Source organism: Lissotriton helveticus, chromosome 1_1 (genome assembly GCF_964261635.1).
Source record: "Lissotriton helveticus chromosome 1_1, aLisHel1.1, whole genome shotgun sequence".
In the NCBI taxonomy this organism is placed as follows: Eukaryota; Metazoa; Chordata; class Amphibia; order Caudata; family Salamandridae; genus Lissotriton; species Lissotriton helveticus.
In genome coordinates this window covers 2,042,218,708-2,042,235,593 of record NC_136057.1, presented here as the reverse complement: position 1 = coordinate 2,042,235,593, position 16,886 = coordinate 2,042,218,708, and positions in this window count along the sequence as shown.

Here is a 16,886-nt window from a genome sequence, read left to right as displayed (position 1 = left end):
GGGGGTCTTCCCCAAAAAATGTAAAATTTTGCGATTAGATCCATTCCTTCCTACGTAGACTTCCGCGCTGCCTTAAAAACCCACCTCTTTTCCCTAGCATATTCTTCTTAGCCCGCCCCTCTTTCTTCCTCAGCTCCCAGTTTCTTCCTATAGCGCCAAGAAACGGCCTGGTAGTCGAGCGCTCTATAAAACTCTTTCAACTTTCAACTTAGCAAACCTGTAAATGACAAAATGTAATGTGTTGTAAAAAATGTATATAGTTTATAATGTATTAGGAATACATTTATAATTTTTGAACAATATGTGTCAGTGTAAGACTGTGACAGGATTTTTCTGTAACAGCGTGGTAACAGTATACATGGTAGTGGATTGCGTGGTGAAGTTGTGTCAAATGTGATTGAGCGTAAATTCATGGTAGTGGTATGAGTTGTGAAATCTGCAATGTAAAAACGTGGGAGGTGAATGAATGAGTGGTAAATTCATACTATCTCAGAATATACATTAAAACCATTAAAAGTTGCACACCATCCCATGTATAAGGTAGCAAGTGAATAGGAAATATGGTGTCTCAAGGCATAAACATCTTTTTAGGCAGAATAGTTTTGCACTACTAGAATTATCATTTGGCTGGTACAAAAAACATTCTTGAATGTCCAGCAGCTAAATGTACACAGGTGGGTCAAGTGCTTGCCAATGGCATTTGCAAATTGCAAACAGCAATAACAGTGGCCATATCAAATATAGGACATTCCATTGCTCCTTCGTTAACTGTCAGTCTAGCAGCTGCATAAAACCCATTTCACATTGTTGCAAAGAATATTGTCCTAATTACTTGCTAGTAAACTTACCCTTTCTCTCTGATCCCATGCTAATCAAAACTAGGGGTGGGCGACAAATTCTGCTCCACCGGCAGAGTTCGTGGAGTTTTGCCCACTCCACATGGAGCATGGAGTTCTGAAAAACTCCAAAGCGATAAGGAGCAGAGTTTTCCCTCTCAAGCAGCTCACACACATTAAATTGGCGAGCAAGAAAAATCATACGCTAGACCACCTCCAGGTAAGATTTCCCAATGTCGATGCTACGGCTCATGTTGAAAAATCTGACACTCACATTGAGGAAGCTGCAGCTCGAGTAGAACATCTATTTGAGTGGCTGAGAGAAGCAGCGTCTTCTTGCGCTGCAAGTGGTGCCATTTGCGCTGATTTTACAGTGCAAGACAAACTCCCGGGGCTAAAAAAAAGCACAAGCAGCGTGACTTACCCCAATCTGCCGCTCATGGACTAGCGCAGAGCACGCCAGAGGTTTTAAGGCACTGTGCAGAGCTCCGCGTAGCAGAACTCTTCAAACTCCACCCAGGGCAATTGAAAACCAGATTTGGGCTTGCATATGTGTCGGAAAGAAGGAGGACTTAGATGTTTTTCTAGAGGAGAGGCAGGTAGGAGAGTTACCACCCATAAATGGGTGGTGTGGTTATATTCAAAGAAAATAAATCAAAGGTTAAAGAGATGTTATACTTTGATTTGCTCTGAGGTGTCAAAGCAATACAGTCGCAGTGATAAGGATCCACCAACAAGAAATGAAACACACTACCTCGCAAAAGATAACCTATAGAATGAAAAGCCAGGTCTTTATTGCTTTCTGAAAGGGGGAATGAGATCTAATACAGGTAAAATAACTTGGCAGTGAGTTCCACAGTCTCGCTGTCGCAACTGAGATGGCTCCACCTCTCTATTTCTTCTTTTGGAATCTAGACACTGTCACCTTATTAAGGTGATCTCAGCAAAGATTTCTACAAGGGCTACAGCTATGAAACATAACCCTAAACCCTGCCAGGCAGATCAGATCTGATAAAGGGCGTTGTGCAATAAACAGACAGCCTTCAACATAATACATTTTCTTATAGGGACCCAGTGAAGGTCATGCAGGCCCTTAGTCTCTTACTGCCATTTAGGAATGTTGAATGTGAGCCTGGTCAGTGCGGTCTGCACTAGTTGTAGTTTAGCTTGAGTGCTCTTTTTTGGTCTCCAAGTACAGGGCATTACAGTGGTCAATTCTAGACATGACTAGTGCCAAGGCCACTTGTTTCTGTGCTGCAAGGGGAATGAAAGGATAGATTTTCCTTAACATTCTGATCAGCCAGAAACACTTTGATACCATCCGATTGGCCTGGAGCTCTAGGTAGAGCTGAAAATCTAGCAGGACAACCAGGTTCTTAGCGTTCTCAGTAGGCATTAATATAGTACCTACTGTCTCAGGGCACCAGCTGTGATTCCAAATGGAGGTCTGAGTTTGAAACAGCAGCACTTCAGACTTTTTCACATTGAGGTTAAGTTAGTTCCTTCCCATCCACCCTGCTACTACTGCCATGCAGTGTTTGGAATTGACTGCAGTAGCTACCTTGTTTTTTGTGATTGACATGATAAACTCGGTTTCATTGGCGTAGGAAATTCCAATAGAAGCCCAGGTTAGATGTGCAGGACATCTAACCTGGGCTTCTATTGGAAGTCTATAACACATATTAGCAAGCCCATTATCGCTGTTTTAGTGGCAGTTTCCTGCCGCTAAAACGGCGATAATTTTAACGAGGTTCATGCTAATATGCCCCGTTGTTTTTGGTCTTCACCAAGACATCTAAAACTTAAAAGTACATGTCCTACCTGTTAGTTACACTGCACCCTGCCCTTAGGGATACCTACAGTCTACCTTAGGGGTGACATAAGAGTAATACAATGGATAAAAGGGGAGTTTAAGGCTTGGCAAGTGGATTTAAATGCCAAGTTGAAGTGGCAGTAAACTGCACCCACAGGCATCGCAATGACAAGCCCTAGACAGGTTTGAAAGGTTACTTGTGAGCAGAACCAATGCTGCAAGCCAACTAGTAGCATTTAGATTACAGGCCCTGTGTATATGTTATAGCATTTTACAAGAGACTTATAAGTAAACTAAATCTGTCAATAATGTATACATCAATTTCACAATGTTTAGAGGAGAGGTACATACACTTTAGCACTGGTTAGCAGTGGTAAAGTGCTCAGAGTCCTAAGACCGACAAAAAGATACAGCAGAAGGAAGAGGTAAGCAGGCATAAAGTTTGGGCCACTGTAAGGATGACAGGTCTAACATACTGAATTATTCATGACATTTTAAATGGCACCATTGACGATGTCACTGATAGCATCTCAGCTGACATAATTGATAACATCAGTGATGACATCATCCAATGAATGTTATAGTATCATATAGCCTTTTTGGACTGAAAGTGATTAAACAAGATACATAGGACAACCTGTCTATTACCTCTTGAGTGGTAATGGTCTTAAACTTTGGCAACATGGAGCACATGAAGCATTTCTTTCAACTCACCCATATATGTAAATGTTTTTCTTTTCTACTGATATCAGTAGAATAAGAAACTAATTGGCTTTATAGTGATTAATAGGATGAGCAAATTAGTCTTGAATACCCTTTGTTGTAAACAACCATTTTTTACAGGATTTTGCTAGTAGATATGTTTTTGTCCCATGTGAAATGTGGTTCTGTAATTTTAACTTAACTCATTCAGTTGTGGAACTTTACTTTGATGCTAAAGTGTAAGCTTCCCTAGGTACCAGGTCTTTTTCTCACACATGCACCTTGACTACTGTGTGAGATTCGACATGGCCTGTGTTGCCACAACCCCTTCACCTTTAATTGTTTTACCTTACATCGCACACTGATTAGTGATAGTCACGCTGCATTGAGTTGCCTGTTCTGTGTGGCTCTAAGGAGCGTCACATATATTTAAATTGTGCCATGAAACATGACTACTGCTATCACATCGCTGCCTTTCTATTCCACTTTTCTATTCCACTTTTGACCCTACCTGTCGGTTCCCCTCCCACACAGTAATAGTACAGTGAGATTGAGATAATGACTTTGCCCTTGTAGCCAAAACTCCTGCAGTTTGTAAAGTGTTTTTTTTTTCTTTTTCTTTGTTTCTTTATATGATCACACCTATTACTCAGACATATTACTACACCCATGGTATGGGTGTTGATATGTTTTCCATGGACTGGTGTGTCCTCTCTGTATTTTAATTGTACCTCTTCTGTATATACATACATAGAATTCTACATGCTTGAAAAGTCTGACAATAGTTTAGTGGATCCTTGCCTACGTGCTGATGGTAAGCTTGTGTCATATGCTCACTGGGAGCACATCCACACTCAACACACGGTTTGCAGTGTTGGTAGTGGACTCTGATGTTGTACATTGAATATGAGGAACTGTGTTTACTATTTGTTTTACATTTTATGTCTCTTACGGTGTCATTTGGGCCATTTAAGATGATGGTGCCACAAGAACAGCTTTTGAGCTGATTGTATGGCCTAATATATATATACTTTTTTGTAGTTCTACTCCCTACATATAGCAGAGTGACATACATTCTTTGGTCCTGAGGAATGCCTTGAACTTTTCAGTCTCACATGGCAGAAACATGTTGACCATAGGATAGGTTAATACCTATATCCCTTCATCACTTTGCTCTTTTATTCATATCCACTGGGGCCGCCAGAATAAAGTTGTTCACCACCAAGGTGATTGTTTTATTCACTTTTTCCTTTGCACTCTGCCCCTCACTCCACCAACATAGGAAGTAGTACTTTAGGTGGTATAGGACACCCTTGCTTTTCTTCCACAGGACAGTTGTAGCCCACACTGGGTACCTTGCAGTCCCAGTGTGTGTAAGGGACCCTATGATGAAGCATGTCACCCTACGATGAGTGAGGGTTCTTGTCCGAACATAAGCAGTGCTCCTCATTTTTTCTCTTTATCCCTCTACCCATGTACATAGTGTGTGTTTATCTACAAAGCTTAACATTAAGCATGTCCCAAAAATGCAAAGGCCCTAAAAGCTATCTTTACTGTAGTAAGGTCGGCTGTTGCATAGGAAAGCAAGGGATACTGCATTAAATTTAATATTGCCATCTCTGTCTAGCAAGCAGCTACAAAGTAAATTTTTAGGCTTTTAAAAATATTTCTTGAAAGACCAATTCTCTGGTGAAATTAGATTTGTAAAACATATTTTAGAAGTGGTACCTAAAGAAAGTCACTTTTTTTGCTGCCTATAGTCTTTAGAATTCCATTTGCATGAGCTAGAACGGTTGTTCAGAAGCTGAATAGACCCTTTAATGAGGTATGAACTTGCTCCCAGAGCTAAGACAAAGGACTTGGGTGTGGTGAGTTGTCCTGTTCCTATAGCGAGAAGACCTTGTGGTCTGTGCTGTGGAAGTAATCTTCAAAAGGGCCTACCTGTCACAGGTAGATGTGGCTCACTCCTGGGCCTGGCCCCTTCTTTGTGTGTTGTCAGGCATGCAACAATCCCAGCATTAGAGGAGATTCTACCAAAACCGTTTCCCCTCTACGGGGCACAGGAGCTCTGCACAGGAGAGGTGAGGTTCTCACATCTTGGTTTTATGCAAAGAAGGGCACTATGAAATTGTAAAAGTAGGTAAATTCACCCCAGGAGCTTTTACATCATTGGTTGGGGGTGGTCAAAGGTTTCCTCCACCCTCAGGATGGTGCCAGACATAAATGTGGCACCCACAGTACCCTCCTCAGAACACTTTCTGGCCCTGTGAAAGAACGCAAGAGGACTGGGTCTGCTTTCTGTACACTGATAGGGCATTCCACCATACAATTTATTTGTTTTATTTCTGAAAAGAACATCTTAAAGTGGGATTTTTTTTATAGAAAAGATAATGCCCCCTCAACATGGAAGTCATCTCCCATGGTAAGGGGATATTCATTCTTTTTACTTTCCCTTACCCTCAGGCTTTGGCTGACCGTGATAGACAGTAAAAGAATGGCTATATGTCTGCCCATCCTAATTTTGTGGATAAACATATTGCCAGTTCTGCGAAAGCTCATACTCTTTTGGACCGTTGAAGAAGTGTGGCCACAGCCATGATGGGGTAATCACCTCTGTGGCCAAACATGAGGCCTGTTCACATCAAAATCGAGCAGACAGACTACTGTATTGATGGGGAGATAACTCTGACACCGTTGCAATGGAGTTCCCTCTCTGCCAACATATAAATCAGGCCCTAAATCTGAATGTAAAACTTCTAACTGTGTTAAAACTATTTTCTGTATCCCACCAGTGCTTCATCATGGTAAGCCTTAACTTGCACCTGGGTAATGATCAAGCGCAGGCAGATGACCGTAATTGGCGCTTAACACTTTTTGGCACTATTTTTTATGTTTAAACTTAAAAACAATTGATAACTCCAGTATCCATAATTTGATTTTTGTCTTTTTGGTGTAATTTCATTTATGAAATTTAACTCTAATTTTCTACACTGGTTTATGTTTTTTCTTGTGTTATGTTTTTACGTTATCCCTGTTTGAATAGTACTTCATTGCTTTATTCATTGCCTCAAAGTTAAGCCTGTCCGCCCCACATTTAATACAACTTCAAAAGAATGTTCTTATTAATTTACCTTAATGAAATGTTCCTGTTAAATACCTCAACTAACATACAATTGTATCTAAGAGCTTTGCATGTATACATTAGCTTCTGCCAAGGCATGTGCAGCTAGGCTCGAAGGATAACTCTTCATAGTTTTTTTAAAAAAAGAGTACATATTTCCAGAATTGAGCAGACTTGCATACATCCTTAGAACAGCACTTATGATCAAGTGGGTAACCTATACATTAAACATTTGACGTGGGAGCGTATCTAGATATCCATTGGTGATTAATGTATTTTAACAGAAGAGTTAGCACTTTTCACAGATTTTTGGAAATAGGCTTTCACCATGTACCTTTTACCATACTGAATCAGACTAGTCTCCAAGACTGCAGAATGTCTTTTCTCTACATACACACATGTACATAAAGTCAAGCTTAGCTGAATAAGATTAAAAGTCATTTACTAGCAGCATAGTTGTTTTTAAAATTATCTAAGGGCTTATAGAGCAATTTGAGTAGCAGGAGCTTGGACGATGCCATCAGTGATGTGATTAATGATACCATTTAACATGTCATGAGTGGTGCAGTATGTGGGGTCAAAAGCTGTGCATGATGGGGTATAAGTTATAGTTGGCCGACTAAACTATATTTGCAGAATATCTGTGGTTTTCAGTTTTTAAACAATAGTTCTTGTGTAACGTCATCATCTACCTATAACGTCATAGTCATCTTTCTTTTTGTTAATTAATTTCATTTATTTTTCCGTGAGACAAGGTCTTATTACCATACTTTAATATAACATCACTTTAGCCACAGACATTGTCAGTTAGTTTCTATTTCTGGGATTTTTTTAACGTAAATTACAGTCTTATTTCCAGAACAAACTATGATGTTACTTTAACCTATGTTTTTTTCATTGAATTACTGGAGTTTTTTGTTCATATTAAAACTTGAGCATAACCAATGCCCTTCAACTAGGCCTGTGTCCAACCCTCTGCAGACAGACAAAGGCCCACAAGACACACCCTGCTGCAGTGTACAGTGAGGGGCTGGACTTCACCCAGGCACCTGACGCATCTTACCCCCACTGCGCACCGTTTGAGCCCTGCTCAATGGCAGGTGGCTGTGGGGTATGGTTGTTTTATCAAGTCTTTGTATTTCTACTTCATTTGGTACCAGAGAACCAGCGCAGTAGTCTTTGCACACAAATTGAATTTTGGCCTACTGTATGTTCAAACCATTCAACACATTGGACACATTGAACAATCTTCTCTCTGCACACTTTCATTAACTTTATTTAGTGGTATTTGGATTCTTTTGTAATGTTGAACTATTTTGCCTTTTCTTTCATTTAAGTTTTTTTAAGAAAGTTATTTTATAATTGTCATTGTTTTCTTTATCTCTTCTATTTTGTTGTCCACATTTTTGTGATGCTCTTTTAAGTGGGTCTCTAGCTCTTTCTCATAAATGTGTTTGCTGATGTCACCCTAACTAGGGGTGGGCGTAGTTCGGGAAGTGGCGCTACGCGTAGATACGCAAAGTGCACTTTGCACTACGCGAGCTATGCGTAGCACTACGCAAACTGCGTAGTAGCATGTTCGCACTGTGCAAGATGTCGCTTTCAATGATTGCACATTGCAGACAAGCATCTGGCACTGTGCAATCATTGAAAATGGCATCTTACACAGCTGTACTTTTACTCAAGCTGCAGCTTTCTCAAAGCAGAATTGTAATTTCTCATCGCGAGCGGTCGCGAGCATGAGCGACCACTCGCAATGAGAAACCTGACCTCCCCGCGTTGAGAATCTCGCCGGGAGGTTTATTTTCCATGCTCGTGATCAGCAACTTGATGTTGCTGGTCGCGAACAAGGAAAAAGTCTTGCGAGTATGTCATTTTGCTTGCTCGCGGTTGCCAACTTCATGTTGAGGACCGCGAGCAAGCAAAAAATGACTGCTGCACTATGCTACGCTATGCTACACTACGCATGTTTGCACAGTGCTACGTGCAGTTCGCGTACTGCTAAGTTGCGTAAACTTCGCAAACTACGCGAGCGTAGCGTAGTGCTTTGCCCAGGGTTAGTCCTAACACACAACCTAGTGGCATTCTTTGCATCAAGTCACAAGCTACAGCATAATTTCATCCTCTTATTGCTGTTCAGTGACATTGACAGGAGTCGTTTTGACATCTTGTTCTGCTGCTTGATCCCTCTGGAACTCTGCCTAAGCAATGATCTTTGGATGCATGGATCTCGAATGTTTGCAGATCCCTGATATTCCTATTGAGCACTGCCCACACTGGCCCTTGTGCAGCTCTTAGTTGCAGATGGTGTAACTGACACTATAGTAGTTTATTTTTTTCCCAGGTGGTACAGTGAAAACAAAAAAAAGCAGTGCTCTGGGCAGTGGAAGGTGCTGCAACCCTTTTTTTACCCACTGTTTCGGGAGAGTACTGGGCATGCTCATTGCAGTTATCAATGACCCTTTATTTCTAGTGTCTCTAGATGACAGGATGATTTTGTATTATTTGTGATAAACCAGCCTTTCTAAGTTAGAAACTTCTTTTCCAAGTTTATCCAATCCATGGAGACCCAGAAATTCTACATAGTTTGTCCTCCATATTTCTAAAGCTTCAGTAACAGTGTGTTGGGGTAAGGCTCCTTAGTGCCCTGCCCATTCCACAAGTCCTGGAGAGGGAAGGGAACGAGAGAACAGAAGATGTGGACAAGAACATTCTAATGTTGAAAGTAGTAGGTCAATACCATCGTTTATAGCCATCTGCTGCTCCATTGCACTCTATGAATCTCTCAAGATTGCAATGTTCAAATCTGTGATAAAATACTGGCTACACAAAAGGCCACCACAACAGGGCCACCAAAGAAGGATGCAGGGGAACAAAGAAAATATGGCTGCCTATGACAGAGACACATACTGGCTACATAAAATAACCACCATCACATGGCCAGCTAAGAAGGAAACATGAATACAAAAAACTTGGTTGCCCTATCCTGCCGGTAGCACCCACCCCCCTCCAAAGGGAAAGGATTGCACAGATATTATTTACCCAACATCTGCCTAAACATTACATTACAGTACACTTTTAATGTCAGAAAAGAAAATTAAATCAACTTATGAAAATTACAATCACAAGCAGCTCAAGGCAATATCAATTGCGTCTACAAAATACTTGCAAAAGTTGCAAAAATAAGTAAAACACAAAATCAATAATGTCACTCATACAAACATTAACAAAAAATTCTGACTAAGCATACAGAGAAGAAAGTAGAGGAGAACAAAGGTACATGTCTACCTTTATAGGCATTGACGCGAGGAGCCGCCCGATGGATTGCTACCAATAGGCTCATGCAGACACACATTAGCATTTAATGCAAGGCCATAAACAGACCGACTAAAATTATTTTAAAAATGAATAGCACAGCAACAGGGAGAATGTGGAAAACTATTAAAAAAACTACACTTAAACCTCTTGATACAGAAAGAAAATGAAAAGAAATTACACCAATCCTGGCAAAATGCTAGGATCAGGCGTAAACCCATTCATTCATTTTTGAGAAATTAACATTTAAAGAGAGGCATGCGTTGAGCAAGAAGCTGTTAAGCCTCTGAAAAAAAGTTGATATAATTGGGCAACTGGTTCTCTGGGAAGGGTCCTGCAGTAGAAAAAATTAAACAAGTAGGGCATTATAACTGACCAATGGTACTTTTTCTTTTGTCAGAGAAGGGTCATCTTTCAGTATACAAAATCAATGGGGAATGAAACACTTGACCTGAGTAACCAGGGTTTGTAAAGTTTTCGTGGTATACCGGTAAAAACCCTCATTCACGTACACAAGTCGTAAAGGTATATCTTGGTTCTCCGCCCTGCTTTAGAAACATGGCAGCATCATCATTGGGTTAGTTTTGTATGCCTCCTCCATCCGGAGGTAAACCACTGGTAATTACAGTAGTGATCAGAGAAAGGTGAGGGTGCTCTGGTGCAGTGAGAATTAATAGAGGTGATGTTAAAATCTCATATATCCAGATTTCTTCATTTAATCAGTCTGGGCTTAAGATACTTAAAAAGTGTTGTGTGTAGGAAGACCTGTTATTAGTGTACCGCACTGAAAGTGGCCATAAAAAGGTTGAGCCCTTGTGGTTGCCAATGTGGGTCAGGGGGGCTTTCCTCAGGACATAGAGAGTGTGTGGAGGCCATGTCTTGTTTGGGGTCTCCTTGAATCTGGGTATCATTGTCCCAATTCTGCAAAGATCAAGTAGTACCTTAAGTCCTTAGTTAGCGGACTACATCAGGTGGCTAGGGAGCTTTTACCTGCTGCTGCGCGGTGCACCACAACTTGTGCTGACTCTTCCTCTGGCAACCCGGATGTATAAACACAAATGTTCAACACACTCTTCCACCAGGGCTCACAAGTATCTGCTTATTTTTTTTCATTAGTTTGCTTTTTTTGGCCCTCTGACTGGACAACTTAAGATAACAGTTTAGAGAGTGTGAAGCATGAATCCAGGAAGGTAGACATTTAAATTTTACAACCGTATTCGTCTCCAGGAACATCTGAAGAGGCCTGTTCTAACTTTTTAGTGGGTAATTTTGTCTTACATCCTACTTGACTAGAATCCACTTTCCTGGTTGTAGATCACGCGCCTGATAGCACAGAAGGAGTTATAAGTTGCATCTGTGAGATAGATTTCACTGTGTCAGACAAGCACTTGCAATAGTGCAGGATAGTGCAGGATAAGTAATACTAAGCAAGCATGCTGATGGGATGCCAGGAATCTTCATTGGCTGGACCATCAAAATATTCTGAAGGCTTATATCAATTATTTTGTTCAGATTATCTTTCACTCAGCAACACCAGAGGGAGCACGTCTGGCCAATTCAAAGCAGTAGATGTGCACACTTTTGTCATTTTATTTGCCAAGATGCCATTACATCTTTCAACAATTTCAGATGATTGTGGGTGATGACTAAAATGAAAATTTTGCTCAATGTCCAAAGCATCACATATCATCTTTATGATCATAATTGAACTGTCTCCACTCTTGTCTTACTTGATTGTGAATGGCGTTCCATATCTAGGTATCAACTCGTTGAGCAAGAATTCTGCAACTGTCAGTGCATCTCTCTGTTTGTTATGCCTCAACCCAGTTTGAAAAAATCCACACCAGATGACTTATGACTACATGAACTTGCTTTCCAACATTGTATTCCTGACAGATGGTGCACCTCTGTCAATTATTTTCGACAATATTCCTACAGTGAGAGTTGAACCGGTATCCATTATACGTATTGATCAGTCTGTCTCTTCACATATGTAAGACCATTGAATAACTTAACAAGTTTGGTAAAAGTAAATTTGGCAACAAAAATCTTTCATCATTTCTTTTCCAAAAGCCATCTCCTGGCTCTGTTTACTTTTGGGCTTTTCTCATTCTTTCTTTCCATCATTTGACATTTTATTTTATATTTCCCTCACCTCATCTAATGTTTATATTAACACACAAGTATGAACAGGTGCCAAGTGATTATCACCTAGTATTTGGCAATGTGGTGCTGCACAATGACATGCAACTGCATTGGCATAATTATTTCTTTTAGTGACATCATCACTTCCAGGGTCCATATGCTGAACTTTCAAATCTCAAAGATACAATAAATCAAGAACTTTTGGTCCATTTCAAATTGGTGTTCCAGTAGAAGCCATAAAACTATGGAGTGACCATAACTGACCCAAATCATGCAAAACTCAAAACAAGCACGGACTATGAATGTAATTGTTACCAATGAGCGCATCAACCTATGCAGAAGATGCAATGCACAATTATGATGCATCAGCAATGTACACCATGTTCAGCCAGCACATGTTGCACATTCATTTTTGTCAATGTCTCTTGAATAAGATATATCAGCAGATAGAACTAAATCAGCTGAAATCAATGGCACATCTCCATCAGGTCTTGGTACTGTGCATAATTATGTTACTTCCGAACAGTCATGATGGCGCAAGGTCTCACATGTGTAGAGATTTGCTTGGATTCAGCCCTCTCAAAAACAACGTATAATATATTATTCAACATGTTTTATTTAGTAATATTTGCATTTCACATTATTTTTAGAATCTAGGGGAACCTTGACAATGTGCTTTTACTAACAGTAACCCGAGTGTCTTAAAATGGGCGCCAAAAACGCGGGAGCTGTACTACGCATGCCTTCGGCACATCTACGTATTTCTGCTTTGGAGGGAATTTCTCGCTTCTACGCATTAGTGCTAGAAATTGCTGCTTTAAATCTCACTTGCTAACGCTTTTGCTGCTGCTTGTACTAAGCTTGTTCGTTCTGCTTAACTATTAATGCAAAAGTGAAAATAAAGTAATGGGTTAGAGTAGAGATAGATGGTATACAGTGCATTCATTTATTTTTTGATTCCTATGTGTCTTTCTTTGACTTTGTTACTAGCTCGTATTATGAGCCTTCAAGTCAAGTCAAGTCAAAGCATACTTTATTCGATTACTTAAAATCATAAAAGCGTATTACATCACATATGTAAAAAGACAGTTCATATATTAAAAAACAATTCTTACATTTTAAAAAACAGTTTCATATATTTACATAGGCTGGAGCATTTCATCTTTAGAGGTAATACTTTACAATTAAAAATACGTATTAGACATTTGGCGTCAATTTTTTAGATTTAATACGCATAGCTGCGACCAAGAAGCTTGCGACCCCATATATTACTCTAGTGCTACCCAGGAGTTGTAGGTAGCGGAGTGCAGGCCGGACTTGTATAAAGCCTGCTTCTCTCAAAATTGGAACTAAGAACTGTTTCTTACAGTCTTCATAGTGGCCACAAAACATGATAAAGTGCAACAGTGTTTGATCTGAAAAATTATCACAGTTACAGGGATAGATGAATCTAATTTTCCCCAAACTGTATAGTTCCCCAAGGAATACTGGATGATGTTAAGTCTAAATCTCACAAGGAGGTTACGATGGAAGGGTTGTGTAATGATGTTCAAATAGGGTTCCATTTTTGGGGTAGTCTGCAAGATGTAATTAGCTCTGACTCCCGGTTTCTGAACCTCTACTGCCTCCCGTTCCAGCTCCGCTTGGCCCACAAAGTTTTCCTTGATCCATGCAACATCGCCCTTCTTAATCGAGCTCGGAGCAGTGTACAGATCAGGCCTCCCCAGTTTATAAAAGGTATGTTTAATATACATTAACCATGGGATTTTATTAACTTTATCCAGTGCCATACAATCTTTAATGATGGAGTGGTTTAGACTAATTTCCGAGTTCAGCCAGATCTTTGCCCAGCAGATTAGTGGTGCCATCTGCAACTGATCACTAATGAAACCAAGACCCAGCTCTGTGTGCACTGAAAGTACTGGGGTAGATTGGGGTACCACTAACAGAGCTCTAAGAAATTTATTTTCCACCACCTGAAGTTTACTTTGTGGTAAAAAAAAACAAATGGAAGCACCGTACTTGGCTATAGAAAGGCATTTTGACTGTTAGACTGTCAGTAGGGCTTCTATTGGGCGTGATCCCAACCGTTTTGCAAAGCTCAGTAGAGCAGAGGTTGATCTGGTGACAGCTATGCCTTTAGCATTTAATTGTGGCCTCCAAGTGCCCCTTTTGTCGAAAATGACGCCCAAATAAGTAAAAACCGGGACTCTAGAGATCTCTTCCCCATTACAATAAAACGTTCTTATTTTTGCTGTTTTTGGGCGTTTCCCCGCTACCTTCACATGCGATTTTTTGTTATTTATCTGTAGATCCAGGGAGGACATAAATTCCCCAAAATCATCGAAGAGTCTCTGCAGCCCCACCCCAGTGCGGGCCAGTAGAACCGCGTCATCCGCGTAGAGGAGTACTGGGACTACATAGTCCCCCACGCGTGGAACGTCTGGTGTAGACCCTTTCAAGGTTGATTCAAGGGAGTTTATGTAAAGGGTGAATAGGAGGGGTGCCAAAATGCACCCCTGTCTAACACCTCGTTTCGATGTAAAGGAGCTAGTACTTCCTCCCTCGCTGTTGGTTCTAATCCAAGCTCGCAGGTCTTGGTGCAGGGCCGCTAAGAATCTTACCAAGGGCGGGTCTATCCCTATATTAATTAAAATAGTCCAGAGTTTTGTGCGATTGACCAGATCGAAGGCCGATGATAGGTCCATAAAGGCCATGTATAACAAACCCTCCTTAGCCACGGTGTATTTGCTAATTAACATGTGGAGATTAAGGCATTGGTCGAGAGTACCCCTTTTGGCCCTGAACCCATATTGTAGTTCGGAAAGGACCCTCCTCTCCTCTAGGTGTTCTCCGAGTCTCTGCAGGATGACTCTGCCCAGGATTTTAACGGCAGAGTCAATCAGGGAGATCGGCCTGTAACAGGCAGGGTCAGATCTTGCTCCTTTTTTGAACACAGGTATAATAGAAGAAGTGGCCCAAGACGAAGGTAACCCCGATGTAATTGTGGAGTTAAAAACATTTGTAAGTGTCTTAGTCCAAAATTCCAATGGGTTCCTATAGAGGTCTGCGGGCACACCATCTGGGCCCGGCGCCTTATTTTCGTCATTTCCACAATGGCCCGCTCAACCTCATTTTCTTTAAACGGTGAAAGGGGGGCTAAAAAACTGTGAGTGGGGTCCGTCACTGGAATATGGTCTTCATCACTGTTATAAATTTGACTAAAATGTGCAACCCATATCTCATCTGGGATCACGGAATCCATGATTGAGTGTTTTGTGCCAGCGAAGTAAGGGTAGTTAATTACAGCCCAAAATTTAGAGCTGTCTCTAAGAACATCTATTGACATAAGAGTTTCCCATGCCTCATTTTTAATGTATTTTTTGCGGTTAGCGATGGCAAGTTTTATAATTTTTTCTAAGTAGAGCCACTAGCTCCCGATTTCTAGGTTTTTGTTTTAATGCATATAATAGTTCTTTGTGGGTTTTTGAGCATGTCTCATCAAACCACCTTGGGAGATCTGGGCAGTCCCTCTTCTTATTACACTTCAAGTCATGTCTAACTTGTGCACAAATATTAGTGAAGGAGTTAATGACCTGTTTACCATCTGCCAAACGATCTAGACAAATTTCCATGTCCTCTTTTACTTTGCTCTCTAAGTCCTGCATAAAAGTGTCTGGGACAACCTTGGCCCAATTAAGCCTCCTTCCCTGGTCCTTGGGAATAAGTTTATCATGATTTCGTTCTGCACTATCCTTATGTTTGTAAGCGTCACCCCCCTTGAGTAATGACAAAACAAGGGGGTTGTGATCGCTGAAGGTCGAAACGACAACTTCAAGGGTTGCTCCCATAGATATTATGCCAGGAGAGACAAAGATGAAGTCAATTACTGTCTCAGCATCTCTGCCTACAAAAGTCGGGGCCCTGTCCTCCCCCCAAGTTCCCTCAATTTCATATAGATTAACAATGGCCAGTAGATCTTCTAGCATCTCACCTTGTGAAGAATGTTCAAAGTGAGTGGAAATTGAACCAGGAGGACCTATGTGTTGTTTTGCCAGACAATCCCATCCACACGGGGGTACATTAAAATCGCCCATTAAAATTACATCGTTATATAGCGGTGTGCGTTGACTTATATTCTTCTAAAAAAGTAACCAAAGTACTCAGGTGTATATTCTGTGTGTCCTTCTCTGGGGCATTGTAAAAATTCAGTATTAAAGTCGTTGGGTGTTTAGGACGAGACCATTCCAGGCTCTGAAGGTTAGCTGAGGTGATCCCCAATTTGCTGAATGTGCCTGGGAGTTTAAGTGAAGTTAGGATGCACAGGCCACCTTTAGATCTTCCTCCCAGTCCCGGTGTAGCCTTTACTAGAAAGCTACAATAACCATCTAGACAAAAAAGATCACTTGAGTCCCAGGTCTCTTGTAGAGCAATTATGTCGTATTGTACCACAAAATTTAGCCATCTGTCATCCCTTACTTTCTTTCTCAGCCCTGCCACATTCCAACTGATTACCTTATATGAAGAATAGGGTATTACCTACCTATTCTGTTCTATAACGGCCATGTCGGCCGTATCAGTGGATAGTTGTCAATCGTTTATGTCCAAACTCGACAGGGGGGAAAATCTATTAGTTAAAGTTATTTCTGGGCAATGCCCTACAGTAGTCTGTCCAGCAGTGTCCATTTTATCTGCCCTCAGCAAAGCCTGCTGAGATTGATATGAGTGACATTATGGGGTCGATTATGATGGCGGACGGAAACGGGATCCGTCCGCCACGGACGCGGCCAAGATACTCCCGACAGCGCCGCGGAGAACCCGCCGTTGCGATTAGGATAAAAATGCCATTAAACTCCGTCTGCGGCGGACGGAGTACAGCAAACCCCGTCCGCGGCGGACGGAGTACACCTGAGACCGCCGCAAGCGGACGGAACCAACCAAACCCCGTCCGCCG